Raw genomic sequence first — 27,168 nt, forward strand, 5'->3', positions numbered from 1 at the left:
GAGAATGACTTAATCAAAGTATATCCTATACATGTATGGAAGTGTCAAAGCACAGAATCAAATCAATATTTAAAAATTACAACTTATAAACAAGTTTATTAAATGTATCTCCACCTGAGACTGTACAGAAGGACCACAGAGCATCTGTGGGTGTTTTAAAAAGGTATGGCCCTCCATAGACTCATGTGTTTGAATGGCCCACAGACAGTAGCACTATTAGGAAGTGTGGCTTTGTTGGAGCAGATACAGCTTTGTTGGATAAGTGTGTCACTGTTGGGGGAGGGCCTTGACGTTTCATATATTCTCAAGCTATGCTCAGTGTGAACAGTCTCCTGCTGTGTTCAGATCAAGATGTTGAACTCACAGCTTCTTCTCCAGCACCATTTCTGCCTGGACACTGCCATGCTTGACACCATGATGATAATGGAGTGAAACTCTGAAACGGTAAGCCAGCATCAATTAAATTTCCTTTATGGTATCTTCTCACAGCAATGGAAACCTAACTTAGACAATATGTTAGGTTTGTTTTCATCACTATGACAAATACCTCAGAAAAATAACTAAGAAGGAAAAGAATTATTCTGGTTTGTGGCTTCAGAGATTTAAACCCATCGTCCACTGGCTGCAATATTTTGGCAAAACAGCATAGTGTTTAAGGTAGAGGTAGCTTACTGTATGATAGCCAGGAAGCAAAACCACTGTCCTTAGAATCTTTGTCTCTCATTCCCTCTAATCTACTCAGGTTCCCAACCTGCAGGATAGAGCCAGACACTTAAGGATGTTTCTTACCGATTCTCGTCTGCATCTGAGATATCTCACCGTCTACGCAGCTTTTAGTCCACATCTCTGTGTATGCAGCAGCTATGCTGCCATACACCATTGTCTACTTCCCAGTTCGAGGGCGCTGTGAGGCCATGCCCATGCTGCTGACTGACCAGGGCCAGAACTAGAAGGAGGAGGTGGTTACCATAGATGTCTGCCTTCAAGGCTCGCTCAATCCCACTTGTCTATATGGGCAGCTCCCCAAGTTTGAGGATGGAGACCTCACCCTTTACCAGTCTAATGCCATCTTGAGGCACCTGGGCTGCTCTTTAGGGCTTTAATAGGAAAGACCAGAGGGAGGCTGCCCTGGTGGATATGGTGGATGATGGGGTGGAGAACCTTTGCTGCAAATATGTCACGCTCATCTACACTAACTATGAGAATGGTAAGGATGACTATGTGAAGGCCCTGCCTGGGCATCTGAAGCCTTTTGAGACCCTGCTGTCCCAGAGCCAGGGAAGCAAAGCTTTCATCGTGGGTGACCAGATTTCCTTTGCTGATTACAACTTGCTGGACCTGCTGTTGGTCCACCAAGTGCTGGCCCCTGGCTGCCTGGACAACTTCCCCCTGCTCTCTGCCTATGTGGCTCGCCTCAGTGCCCGGCCCAAGATCAAGGCCTTTCTCTCCTCCCCTGACCATGTCAACGGTCCCATCAACGGCAATGGTAAACAGTAGTGAACGAGGAGACAAGAGCTTCTTGTCCCCCTCTTCCCAGTCTAATAAAGTTTGTAAGTCAAAAAAAAAGAGGCAAAGAAAAGAAAGATGTTTTTTACCTCTATAGTTAATGATTTCTGGGAACATCTCCCATAGACACATGTGGTGAGTTTCACTAATCTCCTCTGTGTGTTTTCTATCTAGCCAAGATGAATTCAATATTAACCATCACAGTTAATAAAGCATACTAGCCAGTATGGATAGATGGAAGAGAGAGCTTCAGTGCTATCGGTGTGAGGAATGAGAGTTGGGAGAGAAAACATCCACCAGTGAGGAAGGGCTCGGGCAATACTTAAGCATTTCGAGTGCTGTTACTTTGAATAGTCCTTCCAACTCCATTTCGTTCCTAAGCAAAGAGTGTAGCAGATGCTGGGGTAAAAAAATCCAAGGAAAACAAATGTTCCTGGTGAGATGAGAAGTCCTGTGAAATGATTCCAATGGGAAGAATGAGCAGATTTAAGGAAACTACAAGGACAAGAGAGGGAATGCCAGGAAACCTGAGGAAGAGTGAAGTAAAAGCTCCCTGGGTAACAGCTGGGATATTGTGAATGAAGTACATCTTTAAGAGAGCATGACTTATGAATAACCTGTGTGTGTGTGTGTGTGTGTGTGTGTGTGTGTGTGTGTGTGTGTGTTCATGTGGTGTATGTGTCTGTGACAGAGGGGAGGTAAGAAAGTAAGGTGGGGAGGGAGGGAATGAGAGTGGAACACACACAGAGAGAGAGAGAGAGAGAGAGAGAGAGAGACAGAGAGAGAGACAGAGACAGAGACAGAGACAGAGACAGAGAGACAAAGAGACAGAGACAGACAGAGACAGACAGAGACAGAGACAGAGAGACAGAGAGATTTAAAATTGTTTTGTGCCTTTATTTTATTTTCTGTTTGTTGCTGTAGTGCATCAACTTATATATGGTAAGGCCACACACACACACACACACACACACACACACACACACACGTGTACAAAATCCAGAAGACTTAAAATACAAGCACAAATTGTAAGGAAATACTTTTTTATATCACATAGCAATGTTAAATGCTAGCAAGATAATCTGTTTTTAGGTATTCCCCTGTAGCTTTAATAAAACAAAAAGGTAATAGACTTTCTTTTCCTGTAATATTAGAATTTCTTTATAAGAGAATATAATTCTCATTTCATGGAAGAACTCTACCTTAAAATAAGATGGCCCCTAGGGGAGTACATCATTAATCAATGTCAGACACTGAGGTGTTAAGTAACATTTTAAACATGATGTTTAGATTTTAGATTTATGTAACAATTCATTTTGATTTGAGGGAATTCTTGCTGAGCTCTACATCTGGAATTTAAACTTGGAATTTTCATTTAATTGGGGATTAAGCTAAGACACAGATTTTTCAGTTTTGTTCTTTTCTTCCAGCATGCCATATGTTTGAGATATGGCACAGGAAATTAGTGTTGTTTCTCAACTATACAAAGCATATCAGCAGATAACAAATGAAAAACCTAAGCAGTCATGAGAAAGTTTGGCATTGTAAATTTAATGTAATGTCAACTAAAATTACAAAATTATAATCTCACAGGCTGATTTTATAGTTTATTTGTATTTCATTCATTCACACACATAAATGAAAAGAAAAATGAAAAACAATGAAGATCTAAAGAGTAGACAGTGAGGACATTCTCCCAAATATAATGAATATAAACTTACATAGTCATAATAAATTGACTTTAGGAGCAAGATTATCAAACAAAAAGCAGAAGACTCAAAGAACTCAGAAACACATTTATAAAGATTGCATTAAAGAGAAACAGCTTTTGAACACTAGTTGGTGAACTGAATGGCCATGTACAAAAATAAAAAGCTTGCTCTTTTGTTCTGAAAGCAATTATGAAGGAGAAATATTAAACTATAGGACTTTAAGATGACATAGGATATTACATTTAATAGAGCAGATTTTTTAGGACATCAAAACACTCTGTATAAAAGGGAACCATTGGGTCATGCTTTGTTAAATGTATCATTAATAAAATAGTGAACTAGTGAACAGGAAAAATGTCTGGAATATATAAGGAAATCGTTCAGTGAGTATGGTGGTGTGCAGATTTAAGTCCAACACTTGAGAGGCAGAGATAGGTGGATCTCAGTTAGTTTGAGGTCAGCCTGGTCTGTATAGTAAGTACCAGGACAGCCAGGGCTATGTAGAGACCTTGTTTCACGAAAAAAAATAGAAAAGAAAAGAACCAAAATACTTGTGAACACTATGAAAAGTGTCCAACACAAAATAGATACTCAGAACAGCAAGAAACACACAATGTAGCTGTTAGGTAGGATGGAAGACGAAAGAAAACTACAGGAAGGACCTTCTACACTGTTAAGCATTCAAAGACTATCAGTAGCAAGGACAAGAATTCTCGCTCACCACTACCAAGTGCATAAAACTACTGCATTTATCTTTATTGTAAAAATGAGTATGCAAGGTATTAGATATTACTATAGAATTTTTAATAGGAAATTTTCCTTCCTCTTCTGTTTCTGGTATCTGTTCTATCCTTATCGGATCTCCACTCATACCCTGCCTGCTGTAGACCATTTCCTTTTCTGTTTTTTGTTTTTTGGTTTTTTTTGTTGTTTTTTTGTTTTTGTTTTTTGTTTTTTGTTTTTTGTTTTTTGTTTTTTGTTTTTTTTTGCCTCCATCCCCACTTTATCGTCCTTGGTTCCTTTTATAGCTGTTAGGCTTTACTTTTTCAGCAAATAGTTATCATGTGGGACTCACATGTATTGTTTAACAACCCACAAGAATAAGAAAAATATGGGGTGTGTGTGTGCAGAAATCAGAAGATATGCACAACAATTCTCAGAACGTAACTTTGCTTATTTGCACTGTTCCCGTTACCTTTCTAGTCAAATACTCAAGAAAAGTGATATAGTGTATTGTATTTCTCTCAGTTTGAGGAGGTTCAGCCCATGGTGACATGGCTGCTGCCTAGATGATTGTATAGCAGTAGGACTGTATGGATGAAAGTTGTTCACTTCACAGTAGAATGAAAACAGACAGAGACAAAAAGGGGGCCAGGGACACAGTATCCACAATGGCTTATCCCTCAGTAACATATCATATTCTCCTAGACCACACTCTCTAAATGTCTTCAGAGCCTTCCCAAATAATAATCCCAGCATCTGGTGAGCATTCCACATTCAAACCATAAAGAGTAATAAACCTTAAATATTCGTCAAGGTAAATACATGTACAATGTTCTGAGAAATACTCACATGCAATTGAATAATAAATAGTATGGGATATCATTTTAAAAAATTAAGAGTGTGACAACTTGCTGTTCAAAACTTACACAAGCACGAAACTCTTCTAATTTACAAAAGTTCATTTTTCTGGTTTGTGTCCTGTGCTTAGCTTACAAAGTTTGTAGGGTAAAGAGTTTGTTACTATGGCTACCATTTAAAAGAGTTCTAAGACATTTTGTTGCGTGGATTAATGGATGATAAAAATAAAACTAGAATTGAGAAAAGACTATTAATAGAGCAGAACTATTTTGTTAAATAAAGATGAAGATCAAAGTTTTTCTTTTGTTTTAAATCACTTTTGTAACATGGACTTTTGTAAATATTACAGGTGACGGATATGATGGCTCATCCTGATGATCAACATGATTGGATCTGGAGCTAAGTAGAAGATATGTCTTTGGGAATGATGTGTGGGTGTTTTCAGGAAGTACAAGAACTGCCCCTAGAGTGAGAAGCACCTTCTAAAGGCAGTTTTATATGAAGAGGGCCCTGGAAAATACCAGATTTGCTTCCCTCCTTTCTACTGACCATGTCTGCTGTTACTGATGCTGTCATATTTCACTGATATCAAAACCCAGATTTTTAGTCCCCCAATATGGACTGCACAGGAATGATACTCCCAGAATTTTCCAGGCCTTCAACCTCAAGTTGTTGAGGCCCGTGGCTTGGTAGGCTAGGAAGCTACCAAGCTCTCTGGCTCTAAGGTATGTACCTGGGCACTGTTGGACTTCTAGCACCTATCATATAAGCCAATCTTATAAGTTCCTTCATAATATATATATATTATATACATATTATATATGCATATATTCATTTCATTGTCTCTTTTCATCCATATCACTGGAACTAATCCAACAAACAATTGAAAAATTCTTTGGGAATAGCAAGGTTTCTCTTCCATCTACTTCACCTGAGCATAATTACAGGGCTGTTCATCAGACCACATTCTCAATGGCATCAGAAACAAGAGTTGGTCAGAGTGGAGTTTGTGATAGAACTGAGTTTCCTTTGGTCATTGGTATTCCAATACAATGAAAATTTTGGAATGGAATGTCATAGATATGTGAAGTTACATACATTTAGTTTTAAGGACCTTGAGGTCATTAAGAGAACACCGACTGTCAATATATTGTAAATTTTCATCTCTGAATATCAAACAAAAAAATTAACTAAGAGAACAAAGTCTTTCGTGTAGAAACTAATGCATTAGTTTTGAAACTTAAATATTTCATTTTAAATAATAATTTTGTATAGATACAATTTTTTATCATATTATACCTCATTCTTCTGAGATCTTTAGGATTTTCCAAAAGCCAATGTATTCAAAGTGAAACACTTTAGTAGTAGGGTCTGGTGGGATCCATCAGGTAGCTCCGGAGGGTACTTTCGAAGGAGGTGGTGGAACTCTAATCTTCTTCTGCCCCCTATTTTGTTGCTAGTAGTTAAGTGAATGGTTTTGATTCATCATTAATGATGTTACTGTATATTACCTTTACATAGCACCCAAAACTGCATGGTCAACCAAAATATGGATGGTACCTCCAATATTATGAGCTCAGATTTTTTTTTTAATCTGAGGTTTTTTCATATCTCAGGTGTAAGAGCAGAAAGGTGATGGACAAAAATTGTATCTGTTAATTTCTCTGGAAGACATTTTAAAAATGTTTTGATTATAAAATTACTAATCAAGGCTTAATAGATCCTATAATACAAACAGCCCACAAGCCAATGAAGGAACTGTCCAGCAGAATTTATCTGCATACTTGCTTTACTTTTTCAATTATTTCTTTTCTTTTTTAGATTATTTCAACCCTACACAAAGAACTAAGGAAGCTAAGGACTGCCCAGAGCGGGAGAAATAGTCTTCCTTAAGGTAAACCACACCAATTGGTTATTTGGTACCAAATGGTCAGCCCTAAACATATTCACCCTTACTTTTAAACTTTGCTGTGTGACATCTTGTTAGCACTTTATACATCTAAATGCTTTCTTTGGTTCTGAAGCATACTGACAGAGAGTACATTTTCAGTGATAACTATTTGTTATGGGATTAGCAAAGTTTCTAAAGATGAAAGTATACAGAGTTCTAGCTACTGCATTTCACACTCAGCTTATGTCTGGCCTGAAGCCAACACAAATTCTCCAATTACCAACTTTCAAAATGAAGCCAGAGTGCTGTTTCATGCCAAAATAAACACAAACAGGGCATAGTACTTTCTGTTAGGGGTGATAAAGCAATAACATATTGCTCTTTTTCCCTGCTACATTCTAATGTGTGAGCTGGGGCTTCTCCATTTTTTGGCTTCATTTGTTGAAGGAGAGAGTGAGAAATATTTTCACAAAGAAGTTAGTTTGACTAACAAATGTGAAGGGAAAGTTATAGTATACTCTCTGACTCATGGTTTCTCAGTCTAAGCTTTTCCATTTTATGATGTTGAATTGCCTTAAAATAATCTAAAATGCTGGGAGAATGGAATGTCTCTTATAATGACTTCTAGAAGACCTTCACCCACAGGGTCACAAGATACACCACTTCATATCCAAGGGATGTACCTGACGAAAGATGTATGAGGAAAATAAATGATTGTGTTTAGTTAAATTCCTTGGAGTAAAAGCTATTTGGATTCCGTTTCTAAGAGAAAGTAAATTGTATGCGATATGTGAAAGAGCCTAATTTTACTGTGATTACCCCAAGTTCTTCTTTTGTGTAAGAGGATTCTTCATCTGATTAATAATAATAGAATAGGAGCCAGCTTGTCCCTTGGTTAATCTCCTTTTACTTATAAAACCGATTAAAACATCTTCCTCATAAACTTTGATTGACACACTCAGAAAATAAAGCTAAATTGTAAAAATAAGGGGGGCACAATGGAAATTACTTATGAGGTTAAAAAAAAGGATCAGTTCTTTCATTGGTTCTTAAAATTCTGCTTTGCAGAGGTGCTACTCCATTTACATTAAAATTGGATTGTCTTACCTGAATTAACTCTCAGAATCCCAATGAAAACATTTAGCTACTCTAGTATGTGCTTCACAGCTGTTTTATTCTTAAATGTGCACTTTCATCATAAAATCCACCATTATACGAGATATAAAATTTCATACAATGACTTTTAAAATAGTTTAATTGTATATTATCAGTGACCAACCCCCATGCATACTATAATAATTGAAATTCCATTAGCGGTCTGTATGTGCGGAGAAGACCATCAGGCAAGGTAAGGTGTGGTGTAAACCTTATAGGCCCTCCTCCCATTCAGTCTCTATGGTCTCTATATGTTGACTCTCTTTACATTTGGAGAAATGCATCCACATGTATATGTTACAGAGAAAACTGTCAGCAATGCATCAAGTCCGGGGTAACAGAAAAGCTAATTAATTATCATACTTCTCCATCAATTCCTGAAGTTTGCTGTTTTCCCACTTTAGTTTAAATCATTTAAAGAGTTTTGACTCTCAGTGCTCAACATGAAATGGACTTGCCCTTTCACTTTCATATCAATTATAAATTGATCGGAGAAAATAAATTTGTAAGAGCATTGTACTTACCATTCTCCATGCATTTAAGATCCTATGAAAATAGCCATGCAAGCTATAGTTCTCTTATTTTTTTAGTATTTCAAATAAAACATATTGGAGTTCACTAAAAATTTATCTACAGAACAATTGGCAGAGAGAAGTTGACAATTAGGTGTTACTTAACCTAAGTTTCATTAATTATGGTACTGAATTATGTACTGAAGATATAATTGTCTTTACCAATAAAGAAGATATTGGCTATATAATTTCCAATATAAAATTGTGACTTTCTGGTATATATTTCCTAAAGTATTTAACAAATAATTTCATTCATTCATGAAATCATGAAGTTAGAGCCAAAAATTTGTCCAAATGTGACATAAGGAAAAAAATACAATATTACAGTAACTGGTTTTAAAATGATTATTAAAATGACATTGAATTCTCTGGTTTCTCATGCTGTTTCATATAACACTACTTCTCAAATAACTTGGATGAAATGAAGGAGCCTCTAAAATCATTCCTCCCAATCTTGACTTACAAAGCAATAGGATATATACTGTTAACACAAATAACAGTTGAGATTTAATTATTTTAACTGTGGCATTTGTTTACTTGCATTCAAATTTTTAGAGTATTCCATGCAGGCTGTATTTCTAAAAATTGCATTTTTGAGTGATTTCCTACAATATGGTCGCCTTGTCTATAATATCTGAAACCTAATAGTAATACTGAGATATAATGCCTACTCCCAGTGACTCTTCTACAGGCATATTATTTCATAAAGTTTTAATTTTCCTGTATTAGGTTCTTTTAACAACTCATACAGAAATCTGGGCCGTAGGGTGAAAGAATATTTTTGAATGTGTCTAATTCAAAGCCATAAGGCACATAATTAATTTAAGAGCCAAATGCTTTGGAGAGGTATATAAATTATTTATGACATATGTGCCACCTAATCAAGATTAGATATGAAATCAGATTTCAAGGCAGGCTTGTGGCAGATTTTTTTTTAACAAAGCATGATGACCATCTTTTGCTCTCTCCATGGACTTTTCATACTGTATATAATATGTAACAGCATATGCAATATGTTGTTATAACATATGATATGTATTTATAAATAGTCAAAGCAAATTTATTGTGTATACACACAGACAGAAAGAGAGAAAACTCTTGAATTATATGAGCCACCGGCTTACAGCCTTTAGTGATATTAATAGACATTTCTCTCCTAATCTTTCTCAGTATTAGTGACTCATACTCCTTCACCTCTAAACATCTACTTTCCCTTGTACAATCCTGGCTTCCATGATAGCAAGGGCAAGAAGAAGGGACTGTGATTAGGAATGCCTTCAGCATAGGATCCCTGTTGTCTATTTTCATATCTCCTCTGCAGTCTGGTTGTTTACTGCTCTTGTCTGTAGCCTATTTTAGAGTATGCGTGTTCACTAACCTTTATATTGTGTATCTCTTGAGAGAGGGGAGAGGAGAGGAGAAAAAGGAGAGAGAAGAGAAAGAAGAAAGAGAGAAGAGAGAGGAGAGAGAAGGGGAAAAAGGAGAGAGAAGGCAGTGAGAAAGAGGTGGGGGGTGGCTTGTAACCATTCATCAAACCCAATGACACTTAAAATGGGGAAAAATTAGAAAGCTAAATAAAAGGGGAAAATTGGGCAGGGAGTAAGCACAGGGTTGACTATAATTTGATTATAAAACTCCGATTATGAATTTGCCTTGAGCTTTTTAACAGCCACAGGATTGATGAAGTCTGCAAAGCACATTTAGAACTTTTATTATGTTGCAGGTTATTCTGAGGAATAAAAATAGAAAAATACTGAGGAGACTGGAGAAAGAGGAACTGAGGATTTTCTGGATATTCTGCCTTCATATGCTTCTCCCAAACACTTGTCAAATGTGTTGCAGTTAACTAACAGCAGAAAGGGTGCTCTGGCCACTGTATGCCATTTTCTATGCTTAACCTAACTGAGCTCAATCAACAAATTACTAAACTCAAATTGTGGCCAGATCTCAGTCTTCAATTTTGGGGAATATATTAACATCTGTCTTCTTGGGCATCACTTCTTTTTCGAAGGCTTATCTCTGCTTTCTAACACAGAATGTCAATGAGAATATTAAATTTTCCTGCTTTTGAGTCAAAATAAGATTCTATTACTTCAAGCTAGACACCCCAGCTGGCAATGCCTGGAGCAGGACTATTCCAGAACAACAGAAAAATGAGGGATGATAGAGCTAAAATCATGTTGAAACTACACCATTCTGTTCATTCGCTTAGCTATAGCTTGGGTGTGGTTTGAGTGCTTGTTTCTAAGGCTTCTTGCTTTGAGAGTTAATCCCCACTTTGAACTATGAAAATAATGGAAAATTAATCTAATTACGTTATTCAGAGCTAGTACATTCTGGACATGATTAGGGCATAATCTGGACATAATTAATGCCCCGGGATGTGACATCATGATGAATACTTGTTTCTTTACAAGCAAAGAGAAGATGACCAGAAGAAAAACATACAAGTATATAGGCCCTATGGTTTGCCAAAACTGTGTCATCTAGACACTACTAGTAAGATGATGACACCAGATGTGGTTTCTCAGCCTGGCATTTCTAGAATTAAAAGTCAAACAAACATTTCATTAAAATGTATAGTCTATGTTATTTAGTAATTAGAAACAGAGAATAACTACTTTATACCCACACAGAGAAAATGATGGCATCTCTTTTGTCTGAAATTAGAGTACATTTTAACATTCAAACAGTTTTACTTATTAATTAAATAAGAGTATTAGTTTATTGACTAATGTTATGTCAACTTGACACAAGCTAGAGTCAACAGAGGGGTGGCAGCCTTAATTGATGATATACCTCCATAAGATAGGGCTGTAGGGAAGCCAGTAGTGCATTTTCTTAATTAGTGATTGGAGGAGAAACCAGCCCATTGTATGTGATGCCATTCCTGGGCAGTGATCCCGAGTTCTATAAGAAAGTAGACTGAGCAAGCCATGGGAAGCAGCCCTGCAAGCAGCACTTCTTTGTAACTTCTTCATCAGCTTCTGCATCCAGGTCCCTTCCCCTCTTGAGTTCTTGTCCTGACTTCCTCTGAAGGTGAACTAGGATGTGGCAGCTTAACCTGAAAAAAACCCTACTCTCACCAAGTTTCTTTGGTTAAGGTGTTTTGTCACAGCAATAGTAAGCCTAATTAAGATATTAGTATACATTAATTATATATAATAATGGGATTTGTCATGATAATTTAATGGAGAAGAACCCTAGAACAAGTCTAGAAAAATTCTTATCACCCCTTAGATAACAGACATGGAATAACATCTGATCTGTGCTTATTAATCTTGTCAACTTTGTTGAATTTAAGAGATTCTAGGGGATTAACAAAGCAAGTTTCTGCATGACTTTGTCTATGAGGACACTTCCAGATGCAATTATGTCATGCAGGCTCTGACCTAACTAAGTGTGTTACTCCCTGGAGAGACTTCCTATAAGATGGCATTGGTGGGAGGAGGTGAGAAAGTGGATGTGGAAGTGAGAGACATGTCAGACCATGTGGACTATGTACTATTCTATGGAAGAGTCAGCATGACCAAGGCAACTTTTATGAAAAACAAGGTTTTAATTGGAGGCTTAGTTGTAGTTTTAGAGGATTAGACCATGACTATCATAGTGGGAAGCAGGCAACCACAGTGTTGGAGCAGTAGCTGGGAGCTTTATGTCCTGATCTGCTATGGGGAACCACTGGACCTGGAATGGGCTTTTGATATGTCAAAGCCCATCCTCAGTATCATTCCTACAACCAAGCCACCCCTCAGTCAACAGGGCTACAATTCCTAATCTTTCTCAAACAGTTCTACTAATTATGTACCACGCAATCAAGTATAGGAGCCTATGAAGGGCATTCTCATTCAAACCATCACTTAGCATCTTTAGATGCTGTATCTTTCCCAGATCACTTCCGGTGCTCCCTTTAAACCCAGTTTCTACCACCATGTTGGAAGGTGCTATATTCTGCAATTTCTTTCTTTTCAAGATGAACTGATGCCTTTCAAAGCAAACAACAGGAATCTTCCCATCTGAAAGAAAAGGTCTGGAAAAATGTAACCAGCACAAATATTTTTAGTTGAATTCAAACAAATGTTGAAAATTGTGATGTTTGTGAGATCAGTAGAAATTTACATAATATTATGCGAAATAACTGTAATGCTCTTTTTAAATTTCTGTAAAAAGTGTCAATATCCTTCCTTTTCATTTATTTTATTGTTCAGGATACCAATTACAAATCTCTTATTCGCTGCTGATCTTTTGTAGCCTTCCATGAACTCGGTGTACTTATAAATACATAGAGACTTGAGGACAATGCTGTGGATGCTTTGCACTTGTTTTCTACATCTCTTCTTTCCTTCTTTTTCCTGTCTTTCCTTCTTGCATGTGAAAATTTTATATGTAAGTCATTTCTTCAAAAGCAGAGGGAGATTCAAAATGATGTCTGAAAATAATCTATAATTTCTTCAACCACTGTGGCTGATCCTCACTCAAATCAGTGTTGTAATTAGGCTACTGTCAGGGTATTGTTCAATTCCCAGAACACTAGTCCCAGTGATACCCATTATTTTACCAACTGAGAAGCACTAGGATGCCCCTGAGAAGCCTGCCATCAAGGATCTGAAATTAATTAAGCCTTATGTTATAATTACTTATAAATGTAAGCATTGGCTTTCATAACTGCAAATGATGGATTATTGTGTCATCTGTATTATTGAAAACACCTTTATCAAAAAGTAATTTTGTTTGGGATAGTTTGGAAAAACAAACAAACAACAACAAAAAAACCAACCAAACAAAAAACTAACATGTTTCTTATACCTAATCTTAAAATCTCTGTTTGCCTCCTCAAAAGCTATAATTCCTAAAAGAGTCTCAAGATAAAAAGAAAAAGTATTTTGACAAGGAAACATTTTTGAAAACCATTCTCAACAATGGTATATAAATTCTTTGAGGACAAAAATGAAATTACAATATCTAGAGAATACTTTTGCTGATGAAGGAGACCAGAAACCCAAATGAAAAACACTGCATTTACTCATTTAAAAGCAGACTACTAAGCTAGATGGGAACACTGTGGTGAAATCAGGTTACTGCTTCTAAACACACACGTTCAAGGTGTGCTTTAATCCTTATTTGTGCGGTAGTGTAATGCTTGTTTAACTTTTGCCAAAAAATGAGATGTTTAATAGAACTCACTGCTTAAAATAGTGCTATTTTCTAGTTAGATTGTGTTTAGTCAAGTTGCTAAGTCTAAACACCACGAATTTTCAAACTGTTCTGCCTTCAGATTTTTTTCTCACCAACATAGGTTTGCATAGACAGGAGTCACTGATTCTGATTCAGGCCCCAGCAAAGCAGGGTTTTGTCACAATAAACTTCTAACAAATGTGACAGTTGAGTAGTTTTGTTTACTTAGTGCCTCATTGGTGAGAAAGGAATAGCGGGGAAGGGGGCAGCAACATTTGGCAACTGCTTCTGGGGAAAACCTTATGTTTCTGTTTCTTTGTTTACAACTTTAATTCAGTTCAATATAGATAGGTGTGTATATACATGTGCACTCATACACAGAGGCACATGTTTTACAAAATAAATACAAATTATATTAGCACATCTTTATTATATCCAAGTATTTATTACAACAGGATGCCAAACTGAATATATAATTTATACTAATTTTATTTGCACACACATAATTAAGGCAAGTGCCAATTATGAGACCTTGTATACAAAGTGATAATATAACTCATTGGTTTAATTGAAGGCTGGGTGCAATTCATTCTGGCTAAATAGGAAACAGATTTACAGTGGTCAACAGGGGAAACAATCTACTAGAAACACAATATATTAAAATTATACAGTAAGTTTAATATCATGTCCTAAACATTTAGGTACTGAATCTTCCTTTAGTTTTTCAGGGTAACATTAATTTGGAATGTGACTTGATGCCATCCTAAGATTAGAAATGTGTTCCTGGTGCACAGGAAACTGTCAGTCTAATTTATACAGACAGATGGACTTTTACAGTTAGGGCCGTTCTGAGATCCTTAAATCGACCTTTGGGAGAAAGTCAATGCAGACACCAGCAAGCACCTTGGTGGGGATTTGTTTTGCACTACAGATGGAAGTAAACATGTTTTATTAACCTGCTTGTAGACTTCGCTGTAGACTTCCCACTGGGACCAAGAAATCATTCGATTTTGATTAAGTCACTAAACCTCATAAGGACAAATGGAAAATTCTTGAGTTGCCCCTTTCATCTTACGCAACTTAAATACATTGACTTTGTAAGATGTTGTTTAACATTGTTTCTGTATGAACTATTGAACACACAGAAAGTCTTCTACAAGTTTTAAGATAGCCGAAAATATCCACTCAACTACAAGTACTGAAAAGTTTTTTTGCAACTTTTGTTTCGAAAATAGCTACCTGAGGAAAACAATAGACATCATATCTTGATACAGTTACTATTAAATTTTAAGGAAAACTCTTATAGAATCTCCATTCACAAAAAGATAAAGTATAATATAATGGGATACCATTGATCTCTATGGGTTAGCAATGAGGTCTTTAGAGCCAATATACAGATAGCATCTGAATGTTTGTTTAGAAAAGAGAAAGGCAGAGGTCACTTTCCAAGGCAACAAACTGCTGCTCTCTATGACCCTTAAAGGTTAGAGTTCAGGAATTTCATGGAGAGATTGTTTTGCCTTGCATTTCTTTTCAATCACGTGGCAGTAGTTAGGTTATTCTAATAAAAGGTGTGAGGAGGGCATAAGTTTTGCTAAGTGCATTGAGATTGAAAGTGAAAGAAAGAGAAAGCCAGCAATAAGGAATCATAAACAGAAGAAAATTCTCATTTCCATAAAAACCAATCCTATTGAAAAATCTGTTTATTGTACTGCTTCTGTTTCATTTATATATTGTGTTGAATTGCATAGCTTTGGGATAATTTTTTTTTCTTTTCTTTTCTTCAGAGCTGGGGACCGAACCCAGGGCCTTGCACTCGATAGGCAAGCGCTCTACCACTGAGCTTAATCCCCAACCCCACTTTGGGATAATTTAAACATGATGTTGTTAGCTAATATTTTCCCTTAATCATAATGTATCTCAGTTGTTATCCCTGTGCTTGGTAGTATTTGAGCATGCCCTCAGGTTCCAAATAGCCATTATATTATCAATATCAAAGCAAACTTCCTTCTGAAGTACCGTTTTTTTTTAAACTATACAAGTTTCTCTGTGTTAACCACAATTCCTATACTTTGTTCATAGCTAATGTCCTCGTAAGAGGAACATTGGAAATGAATGGGGAAGGTTGGTGCATGACAGAACTACAGCCCTCAGAAGGCTGAGATGGATCAAAGTCAACCTGGGGATCAGGACTAGAGCCTGACTCAAGAATATCTCTTCCCACAAATAAACATTAGACTAATCTGAGTGGCAAACATGTTCAATGGGTACAAAGTAAATACTTACATTTATTGGATACCTTCCTGATATTTAAGTAGTGTTTTTTTTCTTGTTTCAAATATTCAGGTAATGAGTCAAATTGAGCAATCACTCTACTATCTCCATAAGAAGGCCTTTGTGTAATTCATCATGGTACTGATGCTGCTTTGCGTTTCTATATTGTGAGATTGAAAATCTCAATCTCTGTCTCTGTCTCCTCTCTCTCTCTCTCTCTCTCTCTCTCTCTCTCTCTCTCTCTCTCTCACACACACACACACACACACACAATTGTGAATAGAAAGGGGATCAGCAAAAGTTGGAGAAGGCAAGAGAAGGTAATACCTATTCTAGCAGGTTTTTTTTATTTTTTGAAAGTAAACTATATCTACATCACTCTCCATTTCCCTTTCCTCCCTCCAACCCCTCTCGTTCACTCCTTCTTTTGTTGTATCTCAAATTCATGGTCTCTGGCCTCAGTTTTTAGTTGTTATTACACAAAAAGGTAGCAAGACTATTTTCTTCATCTCTCCGCCTTCCTTAGCTGCCTGTAGTTCTTTGTCTAGGACTGAGACCTCAGGAGATTTCCCCTATCATATCTACTGATTTTGTCTATGTTCTGGTCTCCTCTAAGCAGCCATGATGAGACTTTATGAGTGTAGCATGTCTGATATTTCCAGGAGATACAGTGTCACAGCATTTCTGTGGTTCTTTCCACATCCTCTTTTTCAACAGTCCCTGATCCTTTGACACAGAAATTGTGTTGTAGATGGATCAACATAGGTTCTTCCTTTCTGTCTCAGACTCATCTAACTCTCCAAGCTCTTGCTAGGTAGCTTCCACAGGCAGTCTTCATTGGCATTCAGATCTGATTTTCTTTCCTTATCCTCCCAAGTGCTGGGATGACAGGCATTTACTACTACACCAAGCAACACATCTCTTGGTAATTGTACTGAAAGTGGTTTTAGTATTTTCTGGAACGTTTTTGAGTAATAATTAGAATTGTTGAAAAATTTTGTAAAGAATATTGAGAAGTCCTGCTCTTTATTTCAATTGAAATAAATTATTCCAGCTTGGTTGAGTCACTAGTTTTAGGTATGTGTGAGTTACACAGTGAGTCTCCCCTGACCCCCACTCTTTGAAAAAGAAAAAGACCAACCCAAACAACAGCAGCAACAACGAAGAGAAATATATCTTAAATCATTGTGTAAATGTGAATGATATTGCACTGGTTATAACTGGGTTGGTTATTCTTTTTAATTTGTTCAGAGGAGGAGTTTGAAAACATAAATAAGAAATATCAGGAAACTTATGTCAACATGTTTAATTTAAAATTCCTCCTATTTTGCATTTCTTTGTTATCCTTTGACCCTCACACATGGCCATGGCATTTGCATGCTCACAAACCTATACCCTATACTAAGTAATTTTTATGTCAACTTGACACAAGTGAGGGGCATCTTGGGAGAAGGAATCTTAATCAAGAAAATGACTCCTATAGGTAAAGACTGGCCTATAGGTAAGTCTGTAAGGCCTTTTCTTGATTGATAATCAACATGTGTGGGTGCAGTTTATTGTTCCTGTGCCATCCTGGGTCCTGGATTCTGTAAGAAGACAGGCTGAGAAAGAGATGAGTCAGCAAGTACCCCTCCATGGCTACTGCAACAACTCCTGCCTCCGAGTTCCTGCCTTGAGCTGCAGCCCTGACTTCCATCAGTGGTGGACTGGTTCTTGAGAGTTACAAACCAAAGCAAATCTGAATCTCTCCAAGTTGCTTTTGATTGTGAAGCTTCATCACAGCAATAGAAACCTCAACTAAGGCATACTCAAAGTACAAATACACGTAATAACATTTCCCATAATGCCATAATTGAGGAAAGGTGACACTACCAAGGTGAGAAAATGAGAGAGTGATTGGTGAATATGGTCAAAGTGCATGTTGTACTGAAATAAAATGCCAGTATGAAACCCATCACTATGTGCAATAAATGGTTCCCAATAAAATTGTATACTGAAGTTGGTAGCTCACACCTTTGATCTTAATGTGGAGAGGTTGAAGCCATGATATGCAGGTCACTCTGGAATACAGGACACACACACACACACACACACACACACACACACACACACACACACAATACAGGCACACAGGTGTGCACACACACAAATCTATGTTCCATATCTGAGAATAAACATACAATGTTTGGCTAGCTGAGTTGAGACTAGTTTAAATATCTTAATATGATTAACTCTTCCCATTTTTATAAATGCCTTTATTTCATTCTTATTTATGACTAGAAAATCTCTCCTGTATATTTAGTATTTTCTTTATTTTTTTTCTGTTGATGAACACAAGGATAGTCCTACAATTCATCTACTGTGTATCATGCTGTGATAAACATGGATATGTAGGAAACAGTAGTGTTCTTTGATTCCATCTGGTATATTCTCAGGAGTGTTGTAATTGATTGATATAGACCAATTGCCTTGATATAAAACCAGCAATATTCAAATTGCTACAGGAAAACATGAGAAAACTTTTAGGTATAGTACTAGAGAAGGATTTTCTGAACAAAATTTGAGAGAGAGGATCGGTATCTATAACTAGGTCATATGGTATTCTGTTTTAGATTGCAGTGGGTGGACTAATTACACTTCAGTGAGCAGTGAATAAGAGTTCATTTTTAGCCTCATCCTCACAGAGTATGTTGTCACTTCTTTTCCTATAGTAACTCCTCAGACTAGGTGCTGTAGTGGTGTTTTCTTCATGACTGAGGATGTTTAACATTTGTTTTCATGTGCCTCTTCATTTTGAAACTGATCATTTAATTTGCTTCTTTATTGATTGGATCATTGGTTTTTATGTACTTTGGATTTTATTCCTTTGCCAGATATTTAGCTGGCAAAGATTTTATTCAATCTGTAGGTAGTTCTCTCTGTGGATCATTTCCTTTACAATAGAAAGGTTTCTAATTTCACACACCCATTTTTCCAGTCCTCTCAGTCCTTGAGTTGTTGGTGTGTCCTTCAGGAATGCACATGTATGCTCACAAATCATCGATGTTGAACTTACAAAGCTCTGTGTCTTCCAATAAAGTATTGGATACATTTCGAATGGCTTACATATGGGCTGAGAGGGATTAGCTTTATTTTTCTACATATGGGTTTTCATTTTTTCCCAGAAGCATTTGTAGAAGAATCTCTCTTCTCCAATGTATATCTTTGCAACTTTTGTCAAAACCATACAATTTTAGTTGTGTACTTTTCTTGGATCCTGTGTTTCATTACATCATCACACTTGTCTGCTGTGTCAAAAGACTATTTCCATTATGGCTTTGAGGTATAATTTAAAATAAAATACTGTGATACCAGTAGCATTGCTTTCTCTGCTCAGGGTTGTCATCGTTATTGAGAAATGTTTGTGCTTCCACGTGGACTTTAAGATCGATTTCTAGTCCTGTGCAGAATGCAACTGGTGTTCTGGTAGGGATCACATTCAACATGTAGATCCCATTCAGCAATATATCCATTTTCATAATTCTACTTCTGCTGATTAATGTGTATGAGAGGTCTTTCTGTCAGGATCTTTTTCAATTTCTTTATTAAATATTTCAAAATTTTTATTTAAAGATCTTCAACATCCTTTGTTAGACTTATTCTTAGATACTTTTTCACCTGTTTGTGAGGCTTTTGTGAGCAAGATTGCTTTCCATAATTATTGCTGTCCATATTTGTACATAAATGATTTTTGTATATTTATTTTATGTCCTGTTATTTTCTGAAGGCATTTATTAGATCTAAGAAGTTTCTGGCAGTCTTGAAATTCTTTTTACTATAGGATCCTATTGTATAAAATTTTTTTAAAAAATTAAATTTCTTTTCCTATGTGCATACCTTTGTTTTTATTCTCTTATCTGGCATTCTGGGTAAGGTTCAAGTACTTAAATAATGATATTAAACATGGAAGCAAAGAGTGGATACCCTTGTTTCTGATTTTAAAGGAGACTATTCCATTTCCCCCCCACTTTGTATGTTAGCTGTAAATTTCTTACAGATAGACTTTATTGCAGCAATTTCATTGTATTCCCAGTTACTTTGGGAATGGAATTTGATCAAAAATCTTTCCTGTATGTTCTAAGACGATTATGTAATTTCTGACTTGCAGTCTCTGGCTGAATTACATGTTTTTACCTATGTATGTTGAATCTTGCTTGTATCCCTAGCATTAAATCTTGTTTATTGTGATATGATCTTTTTTCTATAGTTGACTGGGTTTGCAAATATCTTGATGAGCTTTATGTTCAGGTGTATAAGAAAAACAGGTCTATCCTTTACTTTTCTGACTTTATTCAGCTTTAGTATAAAGGTTGTATTGGTTTTATAAAATATATTTGGAAACATTTCTGCCTTTTCTGTTATTTAAAAACTTTATTAGCAATATAGTTTGTCAGTTACATTGGTTTCTACCCCCAAGTCTCTGGGCCATCCAAATTCCTTCCAGGCAGTGCAAAGCATGGGCTCCTGGTTTGGGCCTCAAGTAAGACCACTCATTTAGTTGGTTGATCCCAAAGTCTCTGAACCATTGTTGCTGCAGCACTTCTTGCTGGCAGGACAAGTTGTGGGTCAAATGTTTTGTGACTGGATTGGTGTCCAAGGGAGGAGTAAATTTGGAGAGTGGGGAGGTGACAGGCCAACTGGAAGGAGAGGAAGCGATGGTTTGAATGCATTGTATGAGAGACTAAATAAAAAGAAAACAATGATATAACTCATTTATCCTTCCCTAAGAAGCCTAACATGTTAAACTAACAGACATAGAAAAATCAATATTCTAATATATTTAACATGTCTGTCTTAGAAGAAAAGATATTCTATGTCAAGGAGAGTAGAGACAATTTCATCAGATCTCTTTAATTTTATGTAATTTAAGTAATTTTCAGCTCTGTTCCAGATTATTTAATAATAATTTTAAGAAATATACAAAGTGAAGAGGGCTATGTTAGGAATTACTTTATATAATGCCAATATTTATTGTGAGAATTTTGTTATCTTAAAACACTTACTAGTTTTAACACTATACAAACTCAAACAAAACCAAAATTAAAAAGCGCCCACAGAAATAAATTATAGTTTAAATGACTATTGTAATGCATTATTAACTATAATTTAAATTCTTTGTTTTTAAGGAGCTAAGAATTTAGGATTTAAGATATATCTTGCTTCATAGTTTTATATAATAATAGTCTATGTGTTGTCCCATTTTGAAACATTGGTGAACAATTTGCTTGCTCAATTCATTCTTCAGAGATAGCCTGAGAGTATATCCAAAGTCAACCTTTGGTGGTATTTCTGTTCTTTCATAAGAAAATAAGAGTTTTCTATTTTTATCCCTTAATATTACATGATGCTCAAGTTTCCCAATCATAAAAATGATTAGGAAGAATCTAGCAAACAGTTAACTGTGTAGTTAAATATTGAATTGTGAGTCCCACTAAGCCTATGGAAGAAAATGTGAGGAAAGTGGACAAACTAAAAGATGTGTGTGCTGTGGTTTGTCCTGGAGTTCTCTCTATTTTGATTCTAATTCCTCTGCCCCAAGGATGGCTGCCTAGAGAAGTACTCAGGTGACCTTATCAGAAACTCCCATTTAATTTGTAAAATAAAGGCAAGCACCTGTGATTTGGGCAGGGGGAAGGGAAGTTGGAAGGGAGGAGAGGTGGAAAGAAAGGGAGGAGAGGAGAGTCCTTGGAGATGGAGGAGCTGGAGACCTGGCAGAGAAAAGGTGCAAGTGATGAGGGAGTTGAGAGCTGGGAATGGGACAGTGTAGTGGTGGAGCTGCCCAATTTAGGCGCCAGCTTGTATTCATATTAATTGAGTTGTGTTTTCTTTGTGCAGGCCCATTCGGGTTGGAGAGGTTACTCCAACATGTGTTCCTGAAGGAAGGAGCCTCAGGCTGTAACACCTACAGGTGATGCAGATCAATGACACACACAATTTCACACATGTAAGATATGGTTCTTACTGCTCTATTTCTCATGAGCCAACCACTTTTTCCAATATGGTATGGTGAATCCATGTGGGCAGATTAATTTTTATCTTCAAGCAAAGTTAGATGTACTTCATGAAATTGTCCAGTTTCTAAAATGTTGTGACAGTTAAACAAAATATGATTATGGCTTATCCACAAGCTGGGACTTGACAATCTGGTTCCATAATTATCTCCATGAAAACAGCTACCATTAATGATTGTTCTTTACTGCCCTTTTGGTTGGAATTGTGGTTTTTTAAGATCCCATCATATGGGATGAAACAGAAGTCTTATTTCTCATGCTCATGCAGTGTCTAAAAGGAAAATGAAGGAGAAGATTGTGGACTTGATTTTTGAAGTTAATACGCACTTGAAAGGTGGAATATAGCTTGACAGGTTTTCAGCACTGAGTTCAGAGACTTATATAATGTATGTTACTAAGATATGCAGTTATCCATGTGTTTATGGATATTAAGTCTTAGTTATTACAAAGTAACATTTTATTCTGCATTGATCACACTTATTTTGACACATAAGCAGTATATTTTATTTTACAAAATGTTGAGAAAATATAAAATGCTTCACATAAATCAATGTTTGAATAATTAAACACAAGGTAGTGACAAGAGACTGGATAGGTAGATATCTAAACACACACACACATATATTATATATAGTGTAATAATGCGAGTTATCAACATTAATCATTTCTTAAAGGGATACAAATGTATTAATTGATATTTTGAAGCATTGTAAGAACATTCTGAGAAATTCTGAAAAATCCTTTCAACTTCTCTCAGTTGATTTATTTCTAACGTTGAGTCAGGGAGAGAAAGTAAAACTCTATTTTTATGAAATAAAGCCCTTCAGAGAACAGATCTATACAAAGACTTTATCTGTATGACACCAATCTAGAGATTCAAGTCCCCAAAGTGTACTCATATGACAACATATCAAATAATCGAGTTTCTGGTCAAGATATAATGGTGGATTTTCCTTCTGAAAAGGCTTTTGCTGAAGGGTTATCAATATGTCAAGTTCATGAGAGTAGACTGAAAATGCAATAAACCGATTCTAAGCTGAATTCAGTTTCTAGGTATGACAAGTGTGAGCTGTATCAAAAAATCAAAGTGATTTATATCCAACCTAAGAGGAGGAAATTTGTTGTGCTAAATTGTTTGTCCTTTATCTGTTTTCTTGCTTGTGTTTTAATTTTTTAAGCTTCAAAGTGATAACTCTAAGTACTTGTACTGCTACATATAATCTGAACCTACTTTTACACTTGTAATAAGGTAATCTTTCTGACATATTTCCCAAAGGAAAAGAAAATATGTTTATGGGGACAAGTGAAAAAAAAGGTGATGTATTACAACTGAAATCACAGCAAATGAAATACTTTTAGAAATAAATCCCTTCTAATAGCGACATAGTGTCAGGGACTAAATGAATCAGCTCCAAGCTCTTTCCTTCTCCTTCCCTCCCTCTCCTTGGGACCACACAAAAGTCTCTTTTAATTCCGGTACTTGTCAGTTATATGACCAACTTTTACATGCAGTAAAATACATGGCCCTTTATTTGACAGTGAATGAATATTTAGTATTATTGCATCTCAAAAGCATTTGTGATATGGTTTCTCACTTGGTCAATTCTTTTATCACACTGCATCTAATCTAAAGTTTCTAATGTAATAATTTTTCTACATTAGACCAAGTGTTCCAGTTAAACTTCATTAATGACTTTTAAAACTTGGAAACATGTATATTCTTTCAACTACTCTAAATAAAGTAATAACATCTGTTCTTTCTCCCACAAAGCTTTATTATTCATTAATGTACACTTACTTTTTCTGTAACTAATACCACTTATCAGAATACAAATGTCATTGCATGGCTAGGAAAAAAGAATTAGCAAGGAGGCACAATAACGTGGATGAAAAATCATACAGTGGTTACATAGAATTAAAAACATAGGGTTTAATGGTCATTTGCAAATGCACTGTAGATATTTCCTAAAGAAATAGTTAATCACCATTTAATGGTTATTTCAAGTGTTTTTCACTTAAGATGGCTGCAATTTTCACTACTAGAAGTTATTAGAATGAACCAGCATTTTAAAAATATTTTTCCACTTTCTCTCTTCTGTCTCACTCTCTTTCTGTGTGTGTGTGTGTGTGTGTGTGTGTGTGTGTGTGTATGTGTGTGTGTGCACATGCACGCTCGTGTGTATGCAAACAAGTGCCAGAAAACACATGTGGAAGTCAGGACAATTGTTGGAGTAGTTTTATCCTTCTACCGTGTAGGTCCTAGGGATTGAACTCAGGTCATTAGTCTTGGGAGCAGATCCTTTACCAACCAAATAACCTCAATGGTCCCAGCATATGATTTCTTAAAAGCTACATGGTAAATATTTAAAGTTTTACTAGTTAAGTGTTTTTGACACAACTAATCAATTCTTCCTTTCTGCTAGAAAGGCTATCATATAAAGCACAGTGTCAGTGGGGGTGCCTGTGAGCCAATGAAATTTCCTTTATCATAACTGGTAGCAAGACTTGAAGTGATAACTTTCTAATCTCTATGACAATACTAATGCTGTATAGCTCCATATATATTCATGAGTCATAATCAAATTAATGCAGACATGCCATGGCATCTAGATATAACAATTTACCCCTTTTTCAAATGGAAACAAGAAATTCACTTTTACTCTACATATAAGATTAATGTGTATATTTACTTGATATATATATATCAAGTCCCTGGCTGTACAATAGATTTTCTTGATATGTACTATCTCACGAGAAAAATCAATCTAAAAGTTAAAACCTGTAGTCCTTTTAAAAAAGAGGAAGTTTAGAAAACAAAAGGCCATGTGAGTGGGAGTATTGGGAGTATAGTTCAGTAGTGAGGTACATACATATGTGTGTGTTATTTGGTTTTGCTCCAGAACCTAACATAATATGGAAGCTGCATATCTTGCTTTGACTTATATAGAATGCACAAAGCCATTTTGCAGCAAAGACACTGAACCTTCAATTAAGCCTCAGAGAGCCATTTATGTTTGCTAGCCCATAGTTGTGACCTCTGACACACAAATAAATTTTCAATTGCATATTCTTATCTTAAACTTTCGTATTCCTGGGGTTGGACTATGACTCAAGGGAAGAACATTTGCCTAGTAAATGTGAGTCCCTGGTTCCATTTAAGGACTACAAATTAGTGAATACTTTTTAAAGATAAAGTTTCTTTATGCCCATTTATAGTATTTGTCCTAATGATGCATCAGGCCAAGATGAGAAGGATAGTTCAGATTCCAGTCAATATGTCTAATCTATCCTAAAGTTTTATTAGGGACAGTGATGTAGAGATGACTAGGCAGAATCAATTCATTAAATACTGTCCTTTGTTTAGATGTTTTTATATTATTAACTGAATTGATAAGAACTTTAAAGACATGATATACTGTGACTGGAAAGAAATGACTAAAAATGATAATAGCAATAAAACTTCTGTGCATATTAAGTGTAAATATTTTATGATCCAGACACCCAACAGTTATAAGACATCTATTAACACATGCTATGAGTCAGATTTTTCCACAAAAATTTGGGTAATTTCCAGTTAGAAGATGTGAAACACAGTTCTTCTGTGTTCAAGAAGATAAAGGAAAGGCATGAGAAGTTTTAAGGACAACCAAAAAATTTTGTGGGTAGTTGTCAGACAAAGGGTAGTGTACTATCCAAAAAGGCACATTTAAAAAATGATAGTGCATTTAAAAATATTTATAATGGTCAGAATATAATCTTATATTTATCAAACAATTGCTAACAATAATTAATTAGAATGTTACATTTTATATAGCATTAAATATCACTTAAGAAAAAGCGTTATTGGTAGATGAGTATAGGAAGACAGGATTTATATATTGATACTATGTAGCATGGGGTTAAAGTTATGTCATCATACCTATTTTAACTAATGTAGAGACTCACAAAAAGAAAATTATTTTCATAGTTTTTACATGAAAGACTATGATATGCTTTAAATTTTTTAAATAAAAAAAACTAAGGAAGCATACATACTAAAGACCAAGTTATGAAATTATCAGTGTTTTTGCTATAAATATATAAACCTCAGGGATTTTCTTTTAAAATGAAGCAACTAAAAATTACCTCAAAATTTTATAACCAACATGTAACACATAATTGGAACCTTGTATTTTTATGCTGTCTTTAAGCAATTTTGGTTTATGTTAAAATTATGCCTATTTTAAAATTAGAGCTTATAATTTTATTGTTTGCTTAGTTTATCTCCATAACTTAAGATTTTGTTGTGAAATAATTACATGTGATTTTTTTTTACAAACGTCAGACTTGTATATTTGGAGAAGAGATTGAAGGAAAAGGCATCCAGCGACCGGCCTAATTTGGGGACCATTCCATGGATGGACTCCAAGCTCTGCCACTATTGTTGATGCCATGTTGTGCTTGTATACAGGAACCTCACATGGTTGTCATCTGAGAGGCTCTATCAGCAGATGCATAAGGCAGATGCAAATACTTATAGCCAATCACTAGACTGAAATCAGAGACTATTATGGAAAAGTTGGAAGAAGTATTGAAGGAACTAAAGAGGATGTCAACCCCATAAGAAGACCAACAGAATCAACTAACCAGACTCTTGGGAGCTCTAAGAGACTAAGCCACCAAGCAAATAGCATCCATGGGTTGGTCCATGGCTCTGGCATATATATAGTAGAGGACTGCCCTCTCTGACCTTAGTGGGAGAAGAAGTGCCTAATCCTGTAGAGATTTGATGCCCTAGGGAAGGAGGGTGCAGAAGGTGAGGTAGGGATGAAGTGGGTGGATGGGTGAGGGAGCACCCTCTCAGAGGCAAAGGGAAGGGGTGATGGGGTGAAGAACTCTTGGTGGGAGTACCGGGAAGGGGGAGAACATTTGGAATATAAATAATAAAATAAAGAAAATAAGATTTATATTTTTATTTCATGCTTTTGTCTCTTTGTTGAAGAAGGAGAGGAAGATATATTTTACTAGAGAAGAAATGTTATAAAATACTTAAGGCAATGAGAATAAAGACTTCTATGACATGGAAGATATAAAGTAAGATTGTGATAGTCTATTCCTCCTGAAAGATAAATTAAATAAGCTTTGTGAAATACAAATGAAACATTAATCAAGACTCATTTAAGTAAAATGTATTTCTGATACAGTTCTCTTTTCTTCTTCTCCTTCTCCTTCTCCTCCTTCTCCTCCTTTTCCTTGTTCTCCTTTTTCTCCTC

The 27,168-nt window shown here is 35.9% G+C and overlaps 1 pseudogene; it reads left to right on the forward strand.

The window, feature by feature from the left end:
- The first annotated feature begins 470 nt into the window (after nucleotides 1-470).
- On the forward strand, nucleotides 471-26,873 carry LOC102549910 (uncharacterized; annotated as a pseudogene).
- The last annotated feature ends 295 nt before the right edge of the window (nucleotides 26,874-27,168 follow it).

Source organism: Rattus norvegicus, chromosome 16 (assembly GCF_036323735.1).
Source record: "Rattus norvegicus strain BN/NHsdMcwi chromosome 16, GRCr8, whole genome shotgun sequence".
NCBI lineage: Eukaryota > Metazoa > Chordata > Mammalia > Rodentia > Muridae > Rattus > Rattus norvegicus.